Source organism: Molothrus ater, chromosome 15 (assembly GCF_012460135.2).
Source record: "Molothrus ater isolate BHLD 08-10-18 breed brown headed cowbird chromosome 15, BPBGC_Mater_1.1, whole genome shotgun sequence".
Classification (NCBI taxonomy): domain Eukaryota; kingdom Metazoa; phylum Chordata; class Aves; order Passeriformes; family Icteridae; genus Molothrus; species Molothrus ater.
Window position 1 is genome coordinate 3209250 of NC_050492.2, and position 23447 is coordinate 3232696.

Genomic DNA, 23447 nt, shown 5'->3' on the forward strand with positions numbered 1-23447 from the left:
ATGCTGAGCTGGGCTGCTTCCTGCAGCAGCCTTGTTTCTCCTTGCTGCTCTGCATCCCATTCCCTCCAGCCTAGTGAAGACAGAATCATGGAATGGTTTGGGTTGGAAGGGATGTTGAACCTCTTGGGCTAAAATGCCTGTAGTGCCATCCTTTGCTGTGATGGACCATGTGCTCTGAGTTCCTGTCCCCTGTGAGCAGGAATAGAATGTGCCCAGGCTGTAGATCCCATCCATTTGATGTCCAGGCTGTAGATCCCATCCCCAGCGTGGCTGCAGGACAGGGATGGATGTGCTTTTATCACCTGACTTACCAGTGGATTTATAAAAGGCAGGTGTCACAGGTTACCCTGCACATGGGCACCGTCAGGGCTCTTTGAGGAGACAATCCTGTAGAGACATGGAGAGATCACAGCCATGCTTCTTCTTTTTGAAGCACATTTCTTCCTTCTTATGTCTCTGCTTTGACCTCTGCCCTTTCAACATGGCTGAAAATAAAAACCTTCTACCATTCTCATTGTGAAAATCCTCAATTATTTCCTCCATGGGCTTGTTTTTTATATGTTTTTGAAGACCTCATTATCATTCTCAGCCTCTCCTCTCCAGATTGTAGACCCTGCCTTCTTAGCCTGTTCTCAGAAGACAGCTTCTCCACCCCTTTGAGTATTTGCCTACCTTTTTCTGGATTTTCTCTAAATCTTTTGCTTCTATCACTCTGTTACAGTCTGAACACAGGAAAAGCAGCATTGCATAGTGAACTCAAGATGTGGGCACACCAGAGATTTTTGCAGCACCAAACTGCTCTGTACATCAGCCCCTGCTCTGGACAGGAGTCCTCCTTGGTGGCACCAAGTTCTAAGGCACCTGCAGCATTCCTGCAGGCTGTGAGGGGCAGGGCTGGGCTGAGCCCTCAGCCACACACTGATGCCAGAATTACACTTCAGAGCCCCTGCAGCACTGATGGTCCTTGCTTATGGGCAATATGCTGTCCCAGTGGTTTCCATCCATCTCTGCCAGTGCAAACTGCAGTTCCTACATCCTTCACTTCCAATGTGGAAAAGAGGCTGTGGATAAAACATATCCCACAGACTAAAATAAACCAGCTACATGCTAAAAAAAGAGCCTTTGGGTAATCAGAAATCACTGTGCATGGAACATGCTTTTTCTTGAAACCAAATCCTACAGCTCCTTATTTTGAATTTTTATTAGAGTCCCCAGAGCAATTAGGACACATTGAGATCCAAATGACTCCTGCTAAACTTCATCCTGGGGAAACAACAGCAGCTTTTTTGCTTATGGGAAACAATAAAGATGAATCTTAAAATCCTTAACAGCTTTCCTGTTTGCACTCTTTTGCAGTTATTAAAACCAGGAAAAATAACAGAATATATTTAGTATTTTTACATGTTCCTTTCCTCGTACTGACACCTTGGCTGGGCAGCACTTGGTGCACTGAGCCTTCCTCCAGCCCTGGGTGTGGACCATGCAAACCTGACTGCTCCCTTCACAGGGGAAACAATCCTGATCTCAAGCCTGTGAAAAGGGCTGAAAGCCTGGACTGTGCCCAGCCCTGGGCTTCTCAGGCCAGGAGGGACCTGGGGCTCCTGGAGCAGCTCCAAGGGAGGCTGTGGAGCTGAAAAAGGGCCTGGAGCATCTCTGTGCCCAGGAAAGGCTGAGGGAGCTGGAGCTACTCAGCCTGGAGAGGAGCCCCAGCTGAGAGAGGCCTCAGCCCTGGGTGTCCCTGTGTGTCCCAGTCTGTCCCTGTGTCCCCAGTCTGTCCCTGTGTCCCCAGTCTGTCCCAGTCTGTCCCAGTCTGTCCCTTTGTCCCCAGTCTGTCCCTGTGTGCAGGGCTCAGGGCAGCCCCAGGCTCTGCTCCAGGCCCAGCGATGGCCCCAGAGCCACGGGCAGGGCCTGAGCCCAGGAGCTGCCCCTGCCCAGGAGGCAGAGCTGCTGCCCTGGGCAGTGCCAGCCCTGAGCAGATGGTGCAGAGGCTGTGCAGTGTCCCTGCCTGGGGATATTCTAGATATTCCTGTGCCCTGAGCTCTGGGATGGCCCTGCTGGAGCAGGGAGGTGGCACCAGGTGAGCCCTGTGGGCCCTTCCAACCTTCCCCAGCCTGTGGTTCTGTGGTTCTGTGGTTCTGTGGTTCTGTGGCTGCACTCTCACTTTGCATCTTGATGACATGGTAGGAGTCACTTAAGCCTCCACAAAAAGTGGGCCAAAGCACAGGGACAATGAGCTGATGGGTCTCCCAGGAGAAGTGTGAGCTTGAGGCAGAAGGTCCAGGATGTGATGAACATGGACCTGAATGTCCTTGTGTTCCAGCATGTCAGGTCTGGAATCTTCCTTTCAAATCCCCAGGGCCTCTCAGCTTGACCGTGGGAGGACAAAGATCCTGCTGCAGTCAGTGGGGTCTGTCTGATCCTCAGATCCTCCCTCCTGCAGAAGCAAACCCTGACCCCCTTGGAGACCTGGCAGGGCTCCCTGTGGATTGCTCCTGCAGAAACCCACTGCAATTCAGGAATCCTCCTGTGGCCCAGAGAGAACCAGGAGCCTCCAGAGAGGGAACAGCAAAGGAGGGCAAATTTTTACTGCATCCTGTGGGAGGGAGGAGAAGGGCAGCTCCCAAGGGATGTTGTTCCTGCCTCTCCAACACAATGCTCCCCACTCAGTGGGTCTGGCCCAAGGTGGTTGTTTGCTGCAGGAGCCCATGGCACAGATCTCAAGCCTGCAGCTGTAAAAGGACCACAGGGATACCAAAGGATCCCAGCCAGCTCTTTGCTGGCATGGGAAAAAAAGTGGAGAAAAGAGGCAGATGCCTTTTGTGCCCTGGCACCCTTCAGGCAGCTCCTAGAGCTCAGAGAAGAGCTTGAGAGAAGGATGCCTGTTCAGGGTAACAGGTGAGTCCCAGCCTTGCCTTAGTGCAGAACAAACACCTTGTAATCAGTCCATGCTGGGTTGAGTCCAACCCAAGACAGGAGTTTTCAGGGCTTTTAGGCTCAGCTCAGAGTTGGCTCCATCCTCACCTGTGCCTGTCTGCTCTGGTGCTCACCTCCTTTGGAAGGGGAGTTTTTAGTCTGATTGTCTATAGGGTTGGGGTTTTTTTATATAAAACCAGGCTGTTTGTGGAGCCTTTCCACTCAGTTCTGTGCAGCATCGTAATTGAATTCATTAAAACCCAGCTTTCCCCACAGCCAGGGCTACCTTCCATAAAAATCCACAAGAGTTGCAACTGCTTCTCATGAGCCATAAATGGAAACAGCTTCTTCCCCTCTCTTTCCCTCCCTTTGCTTGATCCTCCTTCCCCACATTCTCCCAGTACCCAAAATATTAAAACAGGGCTGGCAGCTGACTCAGAGCCCAGAAAAGGAAATTCCTGCCATGCTGTCTGTCTACACTAAACCCATGCAACGCCTCGCTGCAGGATTTCAGGAGGCAGCAGGCGAGCCCATCCTGCTTGTCCCCTGGGAGAGACATCCAGAGGGATGGAGAGCAGAACTGCAGAATGAAAAGGAGTTTTGGAAGGGAGGCAAACTCCCTTCACACTCCAACACATCCATAAACCTCGGAGATGAGGACCAGGAATACATCAGACTTTTCCAGGGATCCTCTGACCACAGAAGCTGGCAGACAATGTGTGCAGACAGATGGCTCCAGCCCAAGGGGTATGGGGACCAGGAGCTCTGAGAGTCCAGAATGTGCAGAGATGGCTGGGCACTGGCTTTGGGCTCCCTGGGAGCCCAGTGTGATCCAGAGAGCAGGGAGCAAGCATCTCCCAACCCTGTCAGGAGAGGAGGATGACAGCAAACAGACTTTTGTGGGTGCTGACATCAGAGAAAGCTGGTTTGGAGACAGCTGATGGTGTCCAAAGCTGTGTGCAGCAACCTGCAACACCAGATAACTCCTGACTCATCAGTGAGAGTGTGAAATCTCCCATTCTCTCCACACAGCACTTCTTCATCCACAGGGAACCACCAGGAACATCCTGCTGGCATTAGTGTGGGTGAGAGGACCTCTCTGGAAGCTGGAGGATGAAGGAGGGGATCCTCCTTTGAGAAAGAGAACAGCAAGCATTGTGGATGTCATTATATACATCTACAGACATCTCAAAAGGTTTGCATTTCCACCCTGGAGATCTCCAGGTAAAAAGGAGTAACTTCAGTGTCTGAGGAGGGTGACCAGGCTCCCTTGGCAGAGAGGAATGGTCCTTGTTTTGCCCAGCAGAGACTCAGCCCTGCTCTCCAAAGGGCCCTCCCTGCCCCTCAGTTAAGCATGATTTCTGCTTGCCAACACAGCTCTGTGCACACTGTGATGGTCCCCACATCCTTGAGGGAAACACCTGCTTCAGGGCTCTTGGATGCTCCTGAGGGTCACCATGTCAGCAATTCCAGCTGGCCTCCAAACCAGGAGCATTGGTACAAGGCACCCACGGACAGGTAGCAGAGACTTGACTGCTGAAGGTGTTTGAGTCCAGAGAAGGCTGTTGGAGAGTCCAGATAGGACTGATTGCTCTGACTGATTTCAGCAATAACACAGGAGCAAGCAGTGTCCACTTGGGACCTGAGGCGAGGCATCCATCTGTGAGGGGAACAGCTGGGTAAGTGTCACACCAGGGGGGACTTTGTGTGTTCATCTCAGTGGAGGAGAGGGAAAGGGAAAGGGAAAGGGAAAGGGAAAGGGAAAGGGAAAGGGAAAGGGAAAGGGAAAGGGAAAGGGAAAGGGAAAGGGAAAGGGAAAGGGAAAGGGAAAGGGAAAGGGAAAGGGAAAGGGAAAGGGAAAGGGAAAGGGAAGGAAAGGAAAGGAAAGGAAAGGAAAGGAAAGGAAAGGAAAGGAAAGGAAAGGAAAGGAAAGGAAAGGAAAGGAAAGGAAAGGAAAGGAAAGGAAAGGAAAGGAAAGGAAAGGAAAGGAAAGGAAAGGAAAGGAAAGGAAAGGAAAGGAAAAGCAGCTTCCCTCACCCAAATCAGACTGAGATGCACTTATTTGGCTTGAAAACACAGACTCAGCCAAGATTTGCTGACAGCCAACGGGGCTGAAACTTCCCTGCCTGAAATTAGAGGGTGTTAGGGCACAAAATGTGGCAATTCCACTAAAGTCAGCAGCTCCACTTGGGCATAAAGCTGTCTGCACACAGGACCTGCAAGGAACAGCCTGAGAACATGAGATCTAATATGAAGGGACTTTAATACATCACCAGGACCAAATCAAGACATTTGAAAGGCAAAGTGGAGAGAGGAAGCCACTACAGGGGAACAGACAGGACAGTGGTGTAGGAAAATCACTGCTCTCAGACTAGGATGTGAACATCAGCCCTTCTCCTAGTGAATACTTTGCCCATAAGCTCACCTCAGCAGGCAGGTTTAGCCCAAAATTTCCACTTTTCCTTTCAAAACTGCAGAAAACATTCCTATAAAAGAAGTGTGGGCCAAGTAAATCTTTCCAAGGCAAACAGATGATCACTGACCTTCTGAAAACTGCCTGTTGGCTGTAGAAAACCAAGGTAGGACCAACAGTTCATCATTCTTCCATGCTGGAGGAGTCTCTCACTCATTCTGTTCTCTGGAAAGGGTGTCTGTTTTGCAGGCAGCATGACCACTCTCTCCTTTCTCCAGCATCTTTCACTGAAGGAAAAATGGTCTGGGGCACACCTACATTTTTGGTGGATCCATCAAATCTGTGTAATGATGTGCTGTCTGCTCAGTCTCCCAGGCTGCAGTCAGCAGGGTGTAGAAATGGCAGAAAATATAATTGCATATTTATTCTCAGAACTTCCAGGCCAGGATGGAATCACTAAAGGAAAACCAGGATTTCTTTGTTCTGTTAGGATGTGTTGAGTTATCATTATCTTTAACATGGCACAGGAGATGCTGCTCAGAACTTGGGTATACCAGAACTTGCTTGATTACATGGAAAAGCACTTTGAGTGAGTGTCAGCTCACCCAAATGTAGACATATCCAGCTGAGCTCAGCCCCCCGGGTTCAGAGTCAGCAGAAAGGCTGAGTCTGATCTGCATCAGAAGTTTTTGCTAAAGCAGAAGAATTCACTCTGCTGCTCTCTGCCCCCAGCCTGGATGCAGCCCCAGCTCTGATGCTTCTGCTGCAAACAGCCACATGAAATTACAGGGCTGCTGCCCAGCCCTGCTGAACATCCTTGGGCTGCAAACACTGCCACAGGAACATCTTACTGTGACATGGCCAGATCTGGCCTCCCCAAGCATGAATGCCTCCGAGCAGCCTGAAATGTTGAAGCTGACTTGTTTTGAAAACACAGCAAGTTGTCCAGAAAGTGCAAGTGAAACCCTGGTGGAGCCATTTTGCAGCTCCTGTGCAGAGGCTGGGTCTGCCCTTAATGGATGTGCTGGATAACCATGGTGAGAGCAGTGGGATTTCCCTGAGGAAGGACTCTAACAGGCACACTCTAGACTGATGTAAAGGTGCTTTACAGGGACAAGGATGCTGCTTCTCCTCAGGGGAATTACAAAAAGAGCAAAAAGCTCATCAGGATGATGTAATTGCAGCAGGACAGTGTTTTAACCACACCTGCTCTGGACCAAAAGGTTCTCCCAACCTCTGAGACACCCTGCACTAAGTTTTGTGGCAAGGGTAGAGCAGAGCTGCTACACCAGCCTGCAGTAGGGTCATTGTGCCTCTTAGCAGACTTTTTTAGGTGTTCTCAGGGCTTTTCTCCTGCTCCCTAGACATGATTGCATCTGGGCATCAGACAGTGACTTTGGGAACTGATGAATTACGTGCTGGACTGAGGCTTTACTGAAGCACAGGGAGGCCAGAGGGGCCTGCCAGAAATCAGTGTGCTGTAAACATGAAAGAGGTTCAGGAGATGAGTGCTGCTCAGCCTGGTGCAGCCTGTGACCCAATGACACAGTGGCACACGAGGAGTGGCAGCTGAGTTTGCTGCAGGGCACAAGTGTGCAAGCTGCAGTGGTGTGCCTGACTCTGGGAATCTCTGATGGTTACAGTGTGCAGAATCAAAGGGACAGCATCCCCACAAGGTGCACTCCTTGCAGTTTGCTGTTGTCTGGAGAGCAGTGGATTTCCTGCTCTAAATACCCAGCTCAAAAAGCTTCTGCTACAGAACCATTCCCTACATCTACCACGTGCTCCTGGAATTCTGTGGCCACTTTTCTGCTCCCCTGCTCTGATAGCAGTAATAGTAACACATCTGCATTTTAGGTGTTGCTATCAAGCTGTGATCTTGCTGTGATCCTGCACATCCAAACCTCCTGCCTTTCACCTGGCCTTGTTACTCTGCTCCTGGTCCCCAGGCAGCTCTGGATCACCATTCCCACCAGGGTGATTGGAATCACCTCCTCTTGGACTTACCCCAGCTCTCACAGCGGGGGCACACAGGAAATCCTGAACCTCTGCACACTGAACTCTCCCCATTCCTGCATGCAAACACGAAAAGACTCTGGAGGAAGCCTGTAAGGGCAAAAGGAGGTAGATCCAAAAGTTTGGGATAAAAAACTCTTGCTCTTTCCAGACAGTCTAATGGTTTGGGGTGAGGGATAATGCCCTCCCTGGTGTCCCATGGCTCCTGCAGAGGCAGGTCCCAGCTGTGCATGCCCCAAACACCCTTTCACCTGCTGTGCTTTAAGGATCACCTGCAGGAGAGGCAGGGGGGGACAGGATAGGCTCCAGAGGCACACACCTGTCCCAGCATCCCCTAGGAAGGAGCCACCAAAGGAAACTGCCTCAGCTGCTGCAGCAAATTAATTCTCTCCACTTCTGTAAGGATAACCAGCCCCATGATTATTTGCTGCCTCAGTTTCCCATGCATGTAGAAAGCTGCCTCCTGGGTTCTGGAGAAGAAGGAGGGCTTTAATGTTGAGAGAATACCAAGAGACCTGGATAAACTGCCTTGAAAGGACACACAATGTCCTTTCCTGGAAAGGCAGGTTAACACCCCCAGCTGCAGGCAGGCAGCTCCTGTTTCCAAGCTCAGGACTCTGGTGAGCAGTGGCTTGAATAGCTGCCCTTGCCTGGTGCTGCTAACTTAGGAGGCAAAACCTAAATACTCATTAAGGCAGCACTTGGCAGAAACCCCATCCTCAATTACAAAAATCAATTCATTTTTTTTTATGAGTCTGAAGCCTTTGGGGCCTTATAATCTAATTAAATAAAGCTTTCTCACTTTCCTCTTGCCTGCTCCCCTAGCTTCTGTTGTACCAGTAAAGACAAATATATATTTTTAATTTAGCAGAATTCCCCTGCATCGTGTATCCCCTTCTGGCCAGAAACCCCTTCTGTCCCCCCCGTGCCTGTGTCCTGCTTGGGCAGGCTGCATCCACAGCCTGCTTGCTTTTGTTCCTAGCAAGTGCCAAAGCTCCAGGCTCCCAGTTCTCCTCCATTCACTCCCACAGGCTGGGTACCAGTGCCTGTCTGAGGAGCAAACATGCAGAATCTGGGAAGGAGCAGAGCCCCTCACAAGGAGAGCTCAGCGTTGGGAGCAGTGCCTTGTGACCGTGTTCACAGAGGTCTGAGGATGAGGGAGGAGATGAGGATCTGACTCCATGTTTTAGAAGGCTTGGTTTATTAGTTTATGATATATATTATATTAAATTATACTAAAAGAATAGAAGAAAGGATTTCATCAGAAGGCTGGCTAAGAATTGAAAAGAAGAATGATAGCAAAAGCTTGTGTCTTGGACAGAGAGTCCAAGCCAGCTGACTGTGATTGGCCATTAATTAGAAACAACCACATGAGACCAATCCCAGATGCACCTGTTGCATTCCACAGCAGCAGATAACCATTGGTTACATTTTGTTCCTGAGGCCTCTCAGCTTCTCAGGAGGAAAAATCCTAAGGAAAGGATTTTTCATAAAAGATGTCTGTGACAGTGCCTCATGTCACACTGAGGGCAGGACTCATCCAAGGCTGCCAGGTCTCTCTGCCATGGCACACCCTGAGTTGGAAGAGACTCACAAGCATCATCCAGTCCAGCTCCTGGCCCTGCACAGGACAGCCCAGCAATCCCACCCTGTGCCTGAGAGTGTTGTCCAAACTCTCCTTAAACTGCCAGGATGAGATGCTGCTTTGGGACATGCAAGGGGAGAGGCTGTGGGTGACCTGGAGAAGGTGCCACAGGATCCCCAAATGGTTTGGTTGGTAAGAACCTTAAAGATCACCTCATTCCAAAGCCCTGCCATGGGCAGGTCACCTTCCACTAGGGCAGGGCCATCCTCTCTTCCTGTGTCCAGCACCAGCCAACAGCAAGTGGCCGTGCACAGAGTGGGCAGAGATCTCTGAGTGTGCCCAGGCCCTGCTGTGGAGGAGGGTGCAGTCAGCAGGTCCTGCTCTCTCTATGGCAGCACCTGATGTTTCCCTGAGCTGGCCTCAGATCCCAGTTCTGGATCAGGTGCTGGAGGAAGGCTGGAAGGTACCACAGGGAACACCCTCTCTACCTCTATGAGGCTTTTGCATAGAACTGTGTGAAATTTTTTGGAAAAATTGTTCACTTGCTGAAAATTGCAATTATAGGTCAGCTAGACCTTACCTAGGGTTGTGATGCACTTGTGCTGAAACCACTGAAGAGCTGGATTAAAAAAAAAAAGTTGCAAGAACAGAGATTTTTGCCTTAACTTTGGAGCATGTAAGCAAATCCAGAAAACAAAAAAAAAAAAATGCAACCCTTCAATTTCGTTTGGTATCACAGCATTTCCCTACTGTCTTATAATTTTTTAAAGATTTAAAAGAAAAAGATATTTGGGTCAAATTTGTTTTTCCATATCAAGAAAATAATAGAGAGACAACTGCACATGGGGGAGGAGAAGCCAGAGAGGAGGCTGAGCTCACAGCATTTTCCCTGGGCTTTTCAGTACAGTTGGTGAACCGTGAGAGGATCAGGCACTGGGGTCTGATGTCAGTTTTCCTGCTTGAGGTTGATCAGGAGAACTCAGAGGCACATCCTCTAACTCCCAGAAAGGAGATATCACTGGGATTTGCTCTCCTAGGTTCTGTCTTTTGAGGGGGAATTCAGTTCTCCATCCCAGGGCCACAGCCAGGCCACAGGGCCAGGGGAGCTCAGCTGCATTGCCTGGGGGAGACAAGGATGGGCAGTGACCATACAAGACACCAAATCCAGCTGTGAGCCCCCAGCCCTGCAAACACTTCATCCCAAAGGTCACAGAGCAGCCCTGTCCCCAGCATGTCCCTGCCACAGCCACAGCACAGGGAAAGCTCCCAGAGACACTGGGGGCCTCTGCAGTGTGGAGGTGTCAGAGCTGGAGGGCAGGAGACACAAAACCAGCACACAAAGATTTTGCCAGACTGGGGCTTTGGGAGGTTGGAACCAGACCATGTCCCATGCTGTAGAGGAAGGCAGAAAGTCCTGGGATCAATCCTGGGCTCATCCTGCTTGGAAGGAAGCATTGGCCCATCCCTGCCCCTGCTGAGGTGTGTGACAGCCACCAATGTCAGGGCATCCCACCAGCACCACCTTTGCTGGGAGCCATCCAGCATGTCTCAGAGAAGAAGAGGACATAGCAGAAGATGAGGCAAGGCTGGTGGCACCACAGAGGTGACACCTGAGCAGCTCCCATGGCACTCCTCAGAGTGGTGCTGGGAAGATCCCTTCAGGAGTGGTCTCCTCTTTTGGGAGAGGAGTGTGAGCACAGCTCCTAGCCAGGACATGGGGACAGTTCAAACAACCTGACAGCAGACAGCCTGAGCCACCTGCCAGCCCTGCCTCTTCCACTGGCCCTGCAAAACCACAGAGCTGAGAAACCATGAGGGGAGTACGTGAGGTGATGAGAAGGAGGAAGAGGAAGGAGTGGAGGAAATGCAGTGGTGGTGAAGAGGTAGGTGACAAACCATGTGCCCAGTGCCAGGCTGAGGCCCAGAGCCCAGAAAAAGCATGGAGAGCACAAGAAGGGGCTTGGGCTCAGCTGCAGAATGTCTGCTGGGGCTGCCTGCAGCTCCTTGCTCCCTCTGGCCCTGCCTGGTGCAAGTGAGGGAGCACTGGGCCTGATCCAGTGATGGGCAGTGTTTGCTCTAGAGGAATCCCCAGTGTCCCCACCTGGGAGCTGAGCAGAGCTGGGTGCTGCCCAGGATCAGGGCTATGGGCTGCAGGGAAGGACCTCCTCAGGCATCTCAGCCACTCCTGGAGCTCCTGCAGGAGCACAAAGGACAGCACTGAGGACAGAGGGAGAGGTGGTTGCTGTCCAGCTTGGACAGTGCCTCTGCCCCTGCCAGTCACCTCCCCAGGGTCACAGGAAACAGGGAGAAGCCCAGAACTGACCCTGTCCCTCTCACACCATAACCCCCACAGGGAAGTACCACGGGCCTCCAGTGCAGAATCCACGCCTGAACCATTCCTATGGCTCCATCCAGCCACTGAGAGCCTGGGTGCACTGGCCCTCCCATGGATCCTGTCCCAGCACATCCTGGGAAAGGCATTTTCCTGCCAGAAGGGCAAGGAGGATGAATTCGCCTCCAGCAAATCTGGCAAAGAGGTGTGTCCACAGCAGAGACTGTCAGGCAGCAGAGCAAGCAGCACCCACAGGGGATGTGGCCACTTCACCAGGAGATCACCCACTCCAGGGACTGCTCACACTCAACCTCCAAGGAATTGCTGTGCCCATAGCCAGCACTTTGCTGGCAGTAGCCACAGCTCCCTCCCAGCCCAGGGAACATCCTCCTGGCAACTGCAGCAACCTGTGAGAGTCAGCAGGGCCACACACAGGTGTCTGTGTGGCAATTGAACAGGGAATTCCATTTCCTTCTGCCAACAAGAACCAGCTCCAGCTTTGTGCAGAACCACAGACACCACGTGGGGCAACTTCAGATTTTAAAGGAGACTTTTCACTCGAGTTGCTTTGACATGGTGGCCTGACCTACCCAGCACTGTGTGCCTCAGGACAGGCACACAGCACACAAACCCATGGCATGGAAGCTTGTGGCACTGCTGGATGGAGGGAACTTCATTGCTGGGAAAACCCATGGAGGAAGAGGACAAAAAGGTGTTGGGTGATGGGATGGAGAGCAGAGAAGTGGGTTGAAGTCCAGGAGAGCAATTCAGGGTATTTCAGCAGGGAGATGAGAGGGGAGCAGCACCAGTGGGGAGAGCAGAAAGCCAAGACACCTGTGAGGGCTTCGTGTGAAGAGCCACCTGATGGGCCACGCAAAGAGGGCAGCCTGAGGTCAGAAAAGCAAGTCCTTGTCTTGGGCAGCTCAGAAACTGGTCTGAAAGTGCTTGAGTCCCTCTTGCCACCCTCTGTGGAGCTCTCATGAGTGGCCTCAGCAAACACACCCAGCTGGTCTCCATGAACTGGAGTTACTGCTCCCCATCACCACCTCCCCGTGCAAGCAGGACACTGAGCAGGCCTGGTGGTCACACAGAGGTTCTTCCTGGCAGAGCTCCTGTGTCCCCTGCCCAACACTGCCATTGTCACCTTGGCAAAGTCATTTAACCATGCCAAGCCTCAGTTTCCCCAGAGAATAATCCAGCCACATCCTAGGGTGGGCTGAAGGTGCTGAGACAGGAAGGAACTCAGTATTAATGCAGAACTACTCACTACTCAGCTTCCAACCTCACACCCCCAAAGGGATCTCCAGGGAAAACTACCCACTTCAGCTCCACTTGTGCCTAACTTTCAGGGGGAAAAGAGGCCCAGAATGAGAACCATCCATTTTGTGAATAGCCATCTCTCTGACATCCTCTCTGGACTCGGCCACCCACTTCCAGACTTTATCCATTGTTTGCTTGGACTTGCATGGGAAAAATCACATTAAGGAAAATCCAAGTTGAATAACAGACTTTGGAACAGTTGCAATGGACAATTTGACAAGGACATGGGGATTTAACATATTTTTAAAGCAAAAATATCTAATGATAATATGCTCCACTCCTGGCTAAAAAACATTATCTACTGGCATGGGGGGAATTAAAGCCATAATGCCAGCTACTATAATGCAGGCCTGGAACTCCATGCAAATATTATCCTGATCCAAGAGCTACAAAGCTCTGTTTATCCTAGTAATTAATTCTGTCTTATGTTTAGTGATACAATTAGAGAAACACTGCCATTCTGATGGGCTTGCTTCCACCAGTGCCTTTTACTATATTTACATGCCCACAATAGGCTTGGTCTCACAGAAAAGGGTGAAATTGCATTTATGGAGACAATGCCACATGCATTCCTAGAGCATTTTCGAGATGTAAAGTTAGGCTCCAAATTGCACGTTTATTGTGCGAGCACACAATGAGCTTAGATTAAATATTGACTAAAGCCAGCCTAACACCCAAAATAATGAAGATGAGCACAATAGTGTGATTTACTCCCAGCCACTAGAGAAATACACATCTGTAACATATAACATGCCCTTCCCACAGATATACTCTTTGTATTCTAGCTAGCCTTAGGCAGGAAAATATCATTCTCATAAATTATGGATTTTCTTTCCCAACTGCCAACACATCCATATTACCAGTTGCAAAGCAAACAAATATAATAATTAAAATAATAATTTTTAAAAAAGCCATTCCCCTGACACAGTGACGAGCAGGTGACTGGCTCCTTGAATCCTCAAAGTTGAGGCAGCAAAATGGAAGATAAACACAGCTAAAAGCAGAGCATCCTTTCCCTTTTGTCCCCCAAGGTGTGGGAGCCAGCAGGGAGGTGTGGGCATGGCAGGTATCCTTTTAGAAAGTACTCCCAGCCCTAGCTGTGCTCAGAAAACTATCTGTCCTTCTCACGCCTTCTTCCTTCCCAGACTTGTGGAAGAAATTCAGGGAGAGGCAGACGTTAATAGAACAATTATGATAATAACCCAGTGCTGAGTGGGGGTAACACACACCCTTCCCAGCAGCTCGACCTCTAAATCCTCTAATACAGCACTGCTTCATTCAAGATTAAAAGAAATTGTAACCCAGCAGAGACAAAAAGACACAGGAGGCAAGGCAGGATCTCACTCGGCAGCAAAGCCCCACTCCAGTCCAGATGCAGTCATATCACTTCAGCTTCTCTGTACCATCTCCATGACAACCATGTAATTTGGATGCAATAACCACTGCCGAATTGATCTTTAAATGTAGCTTTGCTATAAAACATAATACTGAACGTGTCAGGCTCAGGATAAAGAGAGGTAGCCCCCTACCACTGAGGACTGTGATTTAAGAGCCCCTCTTTAATTTTCAGCTTCAATAATTGCGTGTGTGAGTGGATTTTAAAGGCAGGAGCAGCAAACACCATTTGTGTGTGTGTGTACGGCACGCTTTGGGGTAACACTGCCAATGAGACACCACACTGAGAGCTGGAAAAATGTGTCAATGTATATATCCAGAGAATGGGCATCTTCCCACATGCACACACACACACACACACACACACACACACACACACACACGTACCAGTCAGTCTCCAGCCTCTGAAGCACACAGCTGATGCATCAAATAATCCTAATAAGAACCAAACCCAGTATAACTAAGCAAAATAGGAGGGGGGATCGATGTACAGCATGACAATGAGAGCCGGGGAGCTCGCATTGGCACTTACCCGAGCAGTGAGCTGGTTTTTTTTGGTCCCTTCACAAATGCAGCTCCCTTTTCTCTTCAACAATCCATGCAAAATAATCTGCAGTCCCACCGATGGAGGAGTGGCCCCGTCCCTCCCCCTCCACCACCTTCCTAGACCTCCCTGTTATTGGCTTCCTTCTCCCTTCTCTCCTGCTCTGCCTCGCTCGCTGGCGATGGTTACACCTCCCAGCCTTCCCCCAAGGTGTCAAGAGACTGCTGGGGATCCAGCAGGCAGGGTGGGAGGGACGGCAGAGGGGGAGGAGGCAGGAGGCACGGTGAATGGAGCAGGGAAAGGATGGAATAAAGCTCCGGCAGAGCCCCTGGCAGGAGCAGACCCGCCGCTGCCTGGGAGGCTCCGCTCGCAGCGCTGGAGCTGCCGTGGGTGTCCCCGGAGTGCTGGGGCTTGTCCCCCCACGGACACCTGCAGAGCGCTGAGGGATTGCTCTGCTTCCTGCCAGCAGATCCTCACCCTGCGAATTGACACTGGCTTCAAGTTTGGGGTTGAAATCCTGCCAAATGCTCTCAGTGTCTCTAACAACCGATGCACTCCAAACGCAGCCGTGCAGCACTGGGAATGCCTCAAGGACCCACCTTGGTGCACACCCCAGCACTGCAGGTTGGGCTGCTCCGTGCCTCTGGACACTCCCACCTGCTGCAGCTCCATCCCATCCCATCCCATCCCATCCCATCCCATCCCATCCCATCCCATCCCATCCCATGGAACCCATCCCATCCCATCCCATCCCATCCCATCCCATCCCATGGATCCCATCCCAACCCATCCCATCCCATCCCATGGATCCCTCCCATCCCAGGTTCTAGCAGCAGTGCTGCCCTGTGCCTGCCAAGCTGCCTCCAGGGCCTCTCCCATCATAGTGGGCTGGAGCTGGTGCTGCTCACCACCACTGACACATCTCCATCCTGACAGCTCTTGCATGCAAAGGCAATGGCTTTGTCCACAGGCTTGCCCAGGAACCTGGCTCACCAGGAGGGCTGGGGATGCAGTGTGGGGTGGAGGGGAACAGGGACACAAGGCTTTTCCTGCTTTAGGGCCCTTTTACCAGACTGACAGAGCAGTGGTTTAGGGCAAACCCTGTCCCTTGGCCTTCTGGTGGCTGTAATACAGTGGGGGTTTCTGTGGGTGCACAGGTGAGGGGTGGTGGGTGCTCTCTGGGTCAAGCTGTCCCACTGAAGCACAAGCCAGTGGTCCTTAGCCTGGGCCAGCTACAAGGATCCTTCCCCCAGGGGTGGCACACTCTGTACTGGCATCACTGATGTCTGGGTGGCACACAGGAGCCAGGATGTGCACCCTGACTGCTGCACAGGGATGTGGGCTCACAGCAGCACAGAAGGGTTGGAGGGCACCTGAGAGACCACCTTGCTCCAGCCCAGGCCATGGGCAGGGCCACCTTCCACCAGACCAGGGTGCTCCAAGCCCCATCAAACCTCTGGGTGAGGAAGAAGGGTTTGGTGTCTGCCCCTCCTGATTCCAAGGATAAAACCTCTCCCTAGACCTCTGTCTCTTGGAAAACTCCTTCCAGGGGACACACACTGCTGAATGAGCAGACAAATCCCCAACATCCCAAATTAAAAATACCATTATAACCTACAGCCATATATCCTAACCCTGCAACACAGTCCTCAGGTGAAATAATGTCCTGGAGCAGCTCAGCAGAACATGGCCAGAGAGATCCTTCCAGCAGGGATACCCCAGCACAGCACACAGGGTTGTTTGCCAGGGATAGGATTGGTAATGAACCATGTAATGAGCCACCCTGCAGCTACACTCAGGACTTTTCCAACAAATGCAAGTGTGAGTGAAGGTTACTGTGCTGGAGAGACACAAAAATGGACTTGTGGCCACAGTCAAGAAGCTGGGCAAATCCAGATGTGGGGCTTTTAACCTCCCACAGGGTCCCTTCATCAAAGAAATTTGATTAATACCATCATAAAAGTCTGTCCTGTTGCTCTTTCTGATCAACTCTAATGTATTTGTAATCAAACAATTATCAGGTTAGGGGTACTTTAACAAAAAAAAATTAAAATATAAAAGCACAATCAATATTTATCAGTCTGTTGTGCTGTCCAGTTCTGAAGGCAAGGAACAAAATCCAATTTCTGCTCAGCTGGTCCTAGGAAATGACATTTTGCAGCATGAGAAAATGAGGTTCTAGTTTCTAAGAATATATCCACTGGTGGGTTCCAAATACCTGTGTTATCAATCATTCTGCTCCTGGGAATGAGTGTATCAACAGCTGGATTCAGGGAGAAACCTCCTCTCCTCCCCTTGGCAGGGGAGTGAGCCTGTGCCTGTCATTGATTGGGCATTCCCAACAGCAACAAGGCACAGAGATTTCTCCTGCTACATCTCTGTCAGGTGCCTCCAATATGTCATAATATTTTCTTCCAATTAAGAAAACTCCCAAACTACAGCGATTCTGTGTGTGCTGCTGAACTGTCTGGATTTTTTGCCACCTGTGACGCGAGTTCTCTGAGGAAGAAGGAGCATCCTGAGGCAAGGACACCTTCCCTCCACACCGGCATCAGGGGAGCCACCCCTCAAGCCCCCAAACAAGCCAAAGCATCCCCTGTGAGCCTGCCAGGCAGCAGGCAGCTGCAGGCACCACAAGTAAACACTGCCAACACCTGCACCATACAGACCATGAGAATGCTCCAGCTAGGCTGAAAGCACAGGGGGACACCTGGGAAAAAGTTATGGTCCTGAGAGGGTTCATGTTCCTGTAGCCCCATGGAATCCACCAAACCTGAGCTCCAAGGCTGGCAGCTCCACACACTCTGCTCCCCCTTTGCTCTGAGTAGAGAAGACAGGACCACCTACCCTGCAGCCCCACAGGCTTTATTGACTTCCTTCACCATTTAAAAAGTGCCCTAACTGTAGCTTAATGCCTTTGCTTTTGAAGTGCTGAATCCCCATTGCAAAGAGTTTTCCAGCCATGCCCTGCTCTTGATGCTAGCTGTGGCACACAAGGGCACTTCTGGGTGCTGCTCAGCCTTCTCAGTTTTTGTTCTGAACCCACTGCTAGTGTTCTTTTGTACCCAGGAATGAGCATGCTTCCATGTCCTCACACAGCTGTTTTTCTCAGGAAATCCCTTGGGTTTTCCAGCTGGGATTCACTAATTTTTAGTACAAGCCACTTTGCTGGAAGCCATAATTAGAAGAAATCTGTGTGAGGGCCTTGCTGCATGCAGGTGGTGCAGACAGGGGGATGGGGAGGGGGATAACAGCCCCTCTGCAGAAAAAGGGCCAGTCCTTGAGAGCCTTTGTCTGCATTTCTCTTACACTTAAGATCAGTTCTTTGTCCTGGGTGATGTCTGTCCTTGGAGATAAGGTTGGAAAGCCCACACCTGGAATTTCTGCATCCAGCTGGGCTCTCACAGGTGTAGGCAGAAGGCAGAGAGCTGCACCAAACACCTCACCCTGAGACAAACTGTCCAACAGCAAAGTAACCCCCAGGTGAAACAACTCCAGTCCTGCACCTGAATGCTGTGTCTGGGGTCACCATTGGCTCTTCCTACACAGAAAAGCCCAGTGCCTTCAAGAATGTTCCCCTGGGAGTTTTTCTTTCCCCCCAGGCTGTGATCAGTTTCTCTTGTGACCTCCTCTTGGATACAAACTCAAGTGAAACTTGTTTAGGGCTCCATAGGGGTCTGGTTTCCTACTCCACAGTTCATCCCCTGAGCTCCTCAGTAACGTTCTGGCTGCTGGGCCAGGAGTCAGAGCTGAGTACCAGCCTGGCCAGCACAGCCACCAGAGCCCTCTGGCAGTCCCAAGGACAGTGTGCACTCATCTCCTGTGCAGGGATTAGTCATCTCCCTTGCCCACACTAAAGAAATCTCCATGTGCCATGGAGGATTTTGATTCCCTGCCCAGTGTAGGCATTTCTGCCTGGGAAATCCCAGCCTGGAATATAGGAGTCATCATTCCTGGCATTTCAGGTTTTGGCAAAAGGTAAGATTGATGGTGCTGGATGAGCACTCGGCTCACTCTCCATCTTCCTTCATGGGAGCTTTCAAATGAGTCACTGTCCTCCAAAACAGCATCCTTCCTCTGCCCACGAGGGTTTTGAGTGTATGAATTTGCACTTGTCTTCCTGAGAGCCCACTGCTGACACAAAATCAGCTCCCCAAGCAGACCTGACCACTCAGAGCATCTGACTTGTCCTAATTTCAGTAACACTTAGTGTATGAAAACTGTATCCTCAGCAGCTGATGAGAGTGAGCAGGTCCTTGGAGGTCCCACAGGGAGTCTGGTGTTCTTCTGACTACAAGGGCTCTGCAGCATCTCTCCCATCTTTTATTGTACCCCAGTGCCAGGAGTCTCCCCCTCTCTGCCATCCATCATCTCACCTAAACAAAAGCCATCCTATTTTGTTGGCCTGACTTCACAGAATCACAGGATGGACTGGGTTGGGAAGGACCTTAAAGCCCATCCAGTTCCACTCTCTGCCATGGGACAGCTTCCATAACCCAGGAATAACTCAGGTTTCTCTGAGTCTGGCCTTGGACACTTCCAGGGATGGGGCAGCCACAGCTTCTCTGGGCACACCCTTCCCCAACATCCAGGTCCTGACATACATGAAAACATTCAAGGGAGTTCTTCTAGTCCTAGACATGTACAAACATTTCAATTTACCAGTTGCCATTTAATGTGCTGCCTGGTTACTGCTGGAGCAAGCATCTTTCCATCCCCTCAGTAGGATATGGACCCATCAGGCTGCTCTTCTCCAGAGCTATGAAGCTTTGACTGGACACCTTTCTTACTTTTTTTTAGTATCAGAGCAGAGTCTTTACCAGCTTCATCTAAAACCAACATGCAGCATTTATTTTCTCCCTGACATCCATGCATATAAACACACACACATGCACACTCCCTAATAGTCCTTAATGCCACCAAACATAATTTTCATTGACTGCTCTTCCAGATTAGCCTTCCAGGTCTCTGCATTATGTAACAGTTAATTCATTGCTTTTGTTACCAAATCCCTTCTTTTCCTGTTTGGTGTTATTATTTCTGATTTCATCTTCCTTAACAATGATAGATTCTTAGCTAAGAATATCTTCAATGGCTGCAGAACTGTGTGCATGCTGTGGAGGAGACAGCATCTATCAAAGTTTTCTTAAACAACCCTCATTTAGAACACACATTATTTTTTCTTGTTTTTTCCCCCAATCATTTCTTGTTTGTAATTGTTCCCAACTTAGGAAAATTGACCACTCTCAAGTGCCTTGCATACATATTATCAATTTAGGATCACATTCTGCTCAGAACAAATGCAATTAGGGCATTTAAGCAACCATTAATTCTGAGTTCAGTAATCAATTCACCTTTATCTGTCCAACTGATCCAGAATCACACCAAATTCACTGCAATACTTTGGTAACAGAAAATTATCATCTGTCATTTTTGGAAACTGTGGGGCTGCACATTGGCAGCAGCACGAGTCCTTCAGCATCTATCCCTGAGGCTGAAAAGCTGTTCTGGGAACATGGATTTTCTTTCACTTTGTTATGAAGCTCTTTAGGGAAGCTGTTTGTCCATCCCCTCGTTCGATCCAGCACTCTGCAGGGATCCATCTGCTGATCCACCCCAGCCTGAGGGCAAGAGCAACCCTTGGTGGAATATTTGGATCAGTTCTGCCTCCACTTCCAGGCTCCCAGCACAGGAAGGATGTGGAACTGTTGGAGCAAGCCCAGAGAGGGCACCAAGATGATCAAGGGGATGGAGCAGCTCTGCTGTGAGGAAAGACTGAGAGGGTTTGGTTTGTTCAGCCTGGAGAAGAAAAGGTTTTGGGGTGACCTCATTGTGGGCTTCCAGCCCTTGAAGCATCTCCAAGAGAGTTGCAGAGGGATTTTAGAGGGTGTGAGGACTGATTTTGCTGGTGTGAGCAGGTTCTGGAGCACTGACGTGAAGGGGCAGAGAGCAAAGGAAGGAAAATTTGCTGTTACCTGAGACAATCCAAGACAGAGAAAGTGAGGATGCTTCAGCTGTGGGAACAGAGACCCTGGATCTTCCAGGCCAAGGACTGCTCAGCCTGTAGGATGAGGTACAGTGAGCAAGGGTAGCAGAAAACTCAGGCCAAGGTACCAGGGAGCACTGACTCTGATGGGAGGTGCTGCCCATCTGCCCTCACCTTTAAGGATCATTGTCTGTCTGAGTCCAGCCTAGAGGCCAGGCCCTCTGACTGATTTTTGAAAGGCTTGGGATAGGGAAAGGGGGATTAGAAATAATTTTTGAAGTTATAAACCTGATTTCAATTCTATTCATAGAAACACAGGATGGTTTGGGTTGGTAGGGATCTTAAAACTCTTCTTGTTCCACTCCCTGCCATGGGCAGGGACACCTTCCACTAAACCTGACTGCTCAGAGCCCTGTCCAACCTGGCCTTGAACACTTCCAGGGATGGAGTGTCAACAACTTCTCTATTATCTTTTTAAATTAAAAAAAAAATGTTGATAAACAGACATTTTCAGATGATGGAAAAGGGAATTCAAATGATCTGATGTTCCTTTAAGCTCAGCAGCCAGGTCCTGGCTGGGAGAAATGTGGGACAGAAACACAGGGGCCCTGGGGCTCCCACACCTGGGCTGCAGGGGGACAATTAGCAGTGATGAGGTTTTACATAAGCAGAATCCCAGCACCTTCTTTGCTCTGAGTGTTCCTGAGCTGCCAGAATGGGTTCAATAAGAGGGACATTTTGGGATGTTGATGGAGAGATGACACAGATGCCAATGAGTTACCATTAGCTCTGTGTGCCCTTAGGATATTGCAGCATTTAGTCTTGTGGAAATGACCACTGGAACTGGGACAGGAGCAGGAAGGGCGAGGCTGAAGCTGTTACAGACACCCAACAGCACTAATGGCACTGGAAGGGGCAAAGAGCAAATTATTCAGTGGCTGGGCTGGGAGAACAAACCAAAACTATTTCAGATAAAGCAATTAGTTACAGCCCAGTGTTTCACCTCTTTGAGCTGGGGGTCAGGGCAAGATAGTGATCTTCTGTAAGCAGGGAGATGAAAAACAGTTTGACAATTTAGGAAAAAATCAATTTCAGCAAACTATCAGAAGACCATTCACAATGAAGAACTACAACTGCAACTGCTATGACATGATTTCTTTTTCCCCTCTATGGAACTCCAGCAGGAACCTGTGAGCTTGTTGAGCCAACAAAATATATTTCATTTGCAAAAAAAGCACTTAAATTTTTTTTTTCATTCATTTCACTTCCAGATATTTTTCTTCTGTTCTAGCTGAGCTGAGTTTCTCTGAGGCACCACCAAGGGAGAGTTTACTACATAGGGACTGGGAAGGAAGCTGAGGTAGGTCTGGAAAGGCTGCATGGGCACATCTGCTGTTGCATCACTGATGCCATCAAGGGCACAGCCACAACCAGGCTTCCTTTCTCCATCCTTCCAGCCATTTACAGCTAATCTCACCAGGGCTCGAGTTTTTCCAGCCTCTGGATCACGGGATAGGTTCCCATGGAGCTGGTGCCCCTGGGGCTGCTCCTCACCATGGCACAGAGGATGGAACTGTGTTTCCAGAGTTTATCCCTCCTCAGCCACAGGCCAGGAGGGACTGAGATGCAGTTAAGTAGTTCCCCAGCCTGCACTACTTTTTAGCTCAATTTCCATTTCCTAAACCACTGCTGACGTCTGTCTAAATAATCATTATCTCCACAACCACACTGAGTTTTAGCTTTGCTGAGCATCTCACAGCAGATTTGGAGCTTTGGAAAGGATGCTGAGCTTAAGAAGCTGCTGCTCTGTGTGTCTGTCCCATCTCACTGGCTGTTTTTGCCAATGCACACACAAACACACACCCTACGTGCATGTGTGCTCTCTTTCATGTGAGCTGCCTAAGTGGGTACTTGCTGTCTGATCTTCCAAGCCACAGCACATTTTTAATCAGTCAGATAATTCAATCATTCATTTCAGACCTGCTCTGCACAGCTGTCATTTGCAAGCATCAAAGCTTCTCTGTCAAAAAAAACCACACAGGCTGGGGGCTCATTCAGGCATTGCTGTTTCAAAGTGCTGAGGGGGGTGCAAAGAAAAAGAACTAACAGGATGGATTAAATGAACTTATTAGAAATACTTCTGAAGCTACCACCCAACCATCCTCAGCAGACAACAATGGCATGGCACAAGGGCAGCTCAGGCATCTGCAGGATTTGTAAGGTATTTGCAAATCTCACTCTTACACTGCAGAGTGGGGAGAATGGAGGCGGGGGGTGTCACATGAAGCTTCCTGCCTGAGATGCTCAAAGCCACCGAATGGGATTTGGATGTCTGATTCTCATTAAAATTAATGGAAATTGGGTGCCCAGACCTACAGGCAGCTTTCAAAAGCTGAGTCTCCATTTATAATTAATGTTCCCAACAGAATGACTAAATATTTATACAATAGTTCACATTATATGCAAAGTGGGAAAGGTGCCTCTTGGAAGATCAGGGACCCAGAGAAGGAGGATCTGATGGGGTGTCAGGCTTAATCCACGTTGTCTCGTGTTTAAAGCTCTTCTACTTGCAAATCTCCAGCAGCTCCCATTGGATGAGCACCTGGGTGGTAGCTCAGCAACGATGAAGTTCTCAGGCTACAATGCAGCAAATTGAAATGGCAGATTAACAGCTTTCCTGGGTTCTTTTTCTCCCCCTCCCCACAGCTCTGACTTCCTTCATCAACTCACTTCATCTCTGTAAATCCCAATTTCCAGTATGAAAACTCCTCAGTGCTGTTGTAGGAGTGCAGTGGAGCTCAAGCCACGAGCACTGTCCTGGTCAGAGGTGCTGTGGGTGGGAGAAGCCAAGGAGAAGTGATACTGATGTGTCACCAGGCATGAGCAGAGCCATGGCTGGATCTGCTCCACTGCATTTGCTCTGGAGGGATGGAGTAATTCAGG

At 49.9% G+C, this 23447-nt stretch overlaps 1 protein-coding gene across 2 annotated transcripts in view; it reads right to left on the bottom strand.

Annotated features, from left to right (window-relative positions):
- PSD2 (pleckstrin and Sec7 domain containing 2) overlaps nt 1-23447 on the bottom strand; it is a 78835-nt gene that overhangs the window by 43187 nt on the left and 12201 nt on the right. The window contains exon 1 of one of the 2 annotated variants that reach the window (XM_036391540.2): nt 14507-14724. The exons of the other annotated variant lie outside the window; for it this stretch is intronic. The gene's annotated coding sequence lies outside the window, so the exon portion shown is untranslated. Of the gene's footprint in view, nt 1-14506; nt 14725-23447 lie in introns of those variants that run through there. 2 annotated transcript variants of the gene reach the window in all.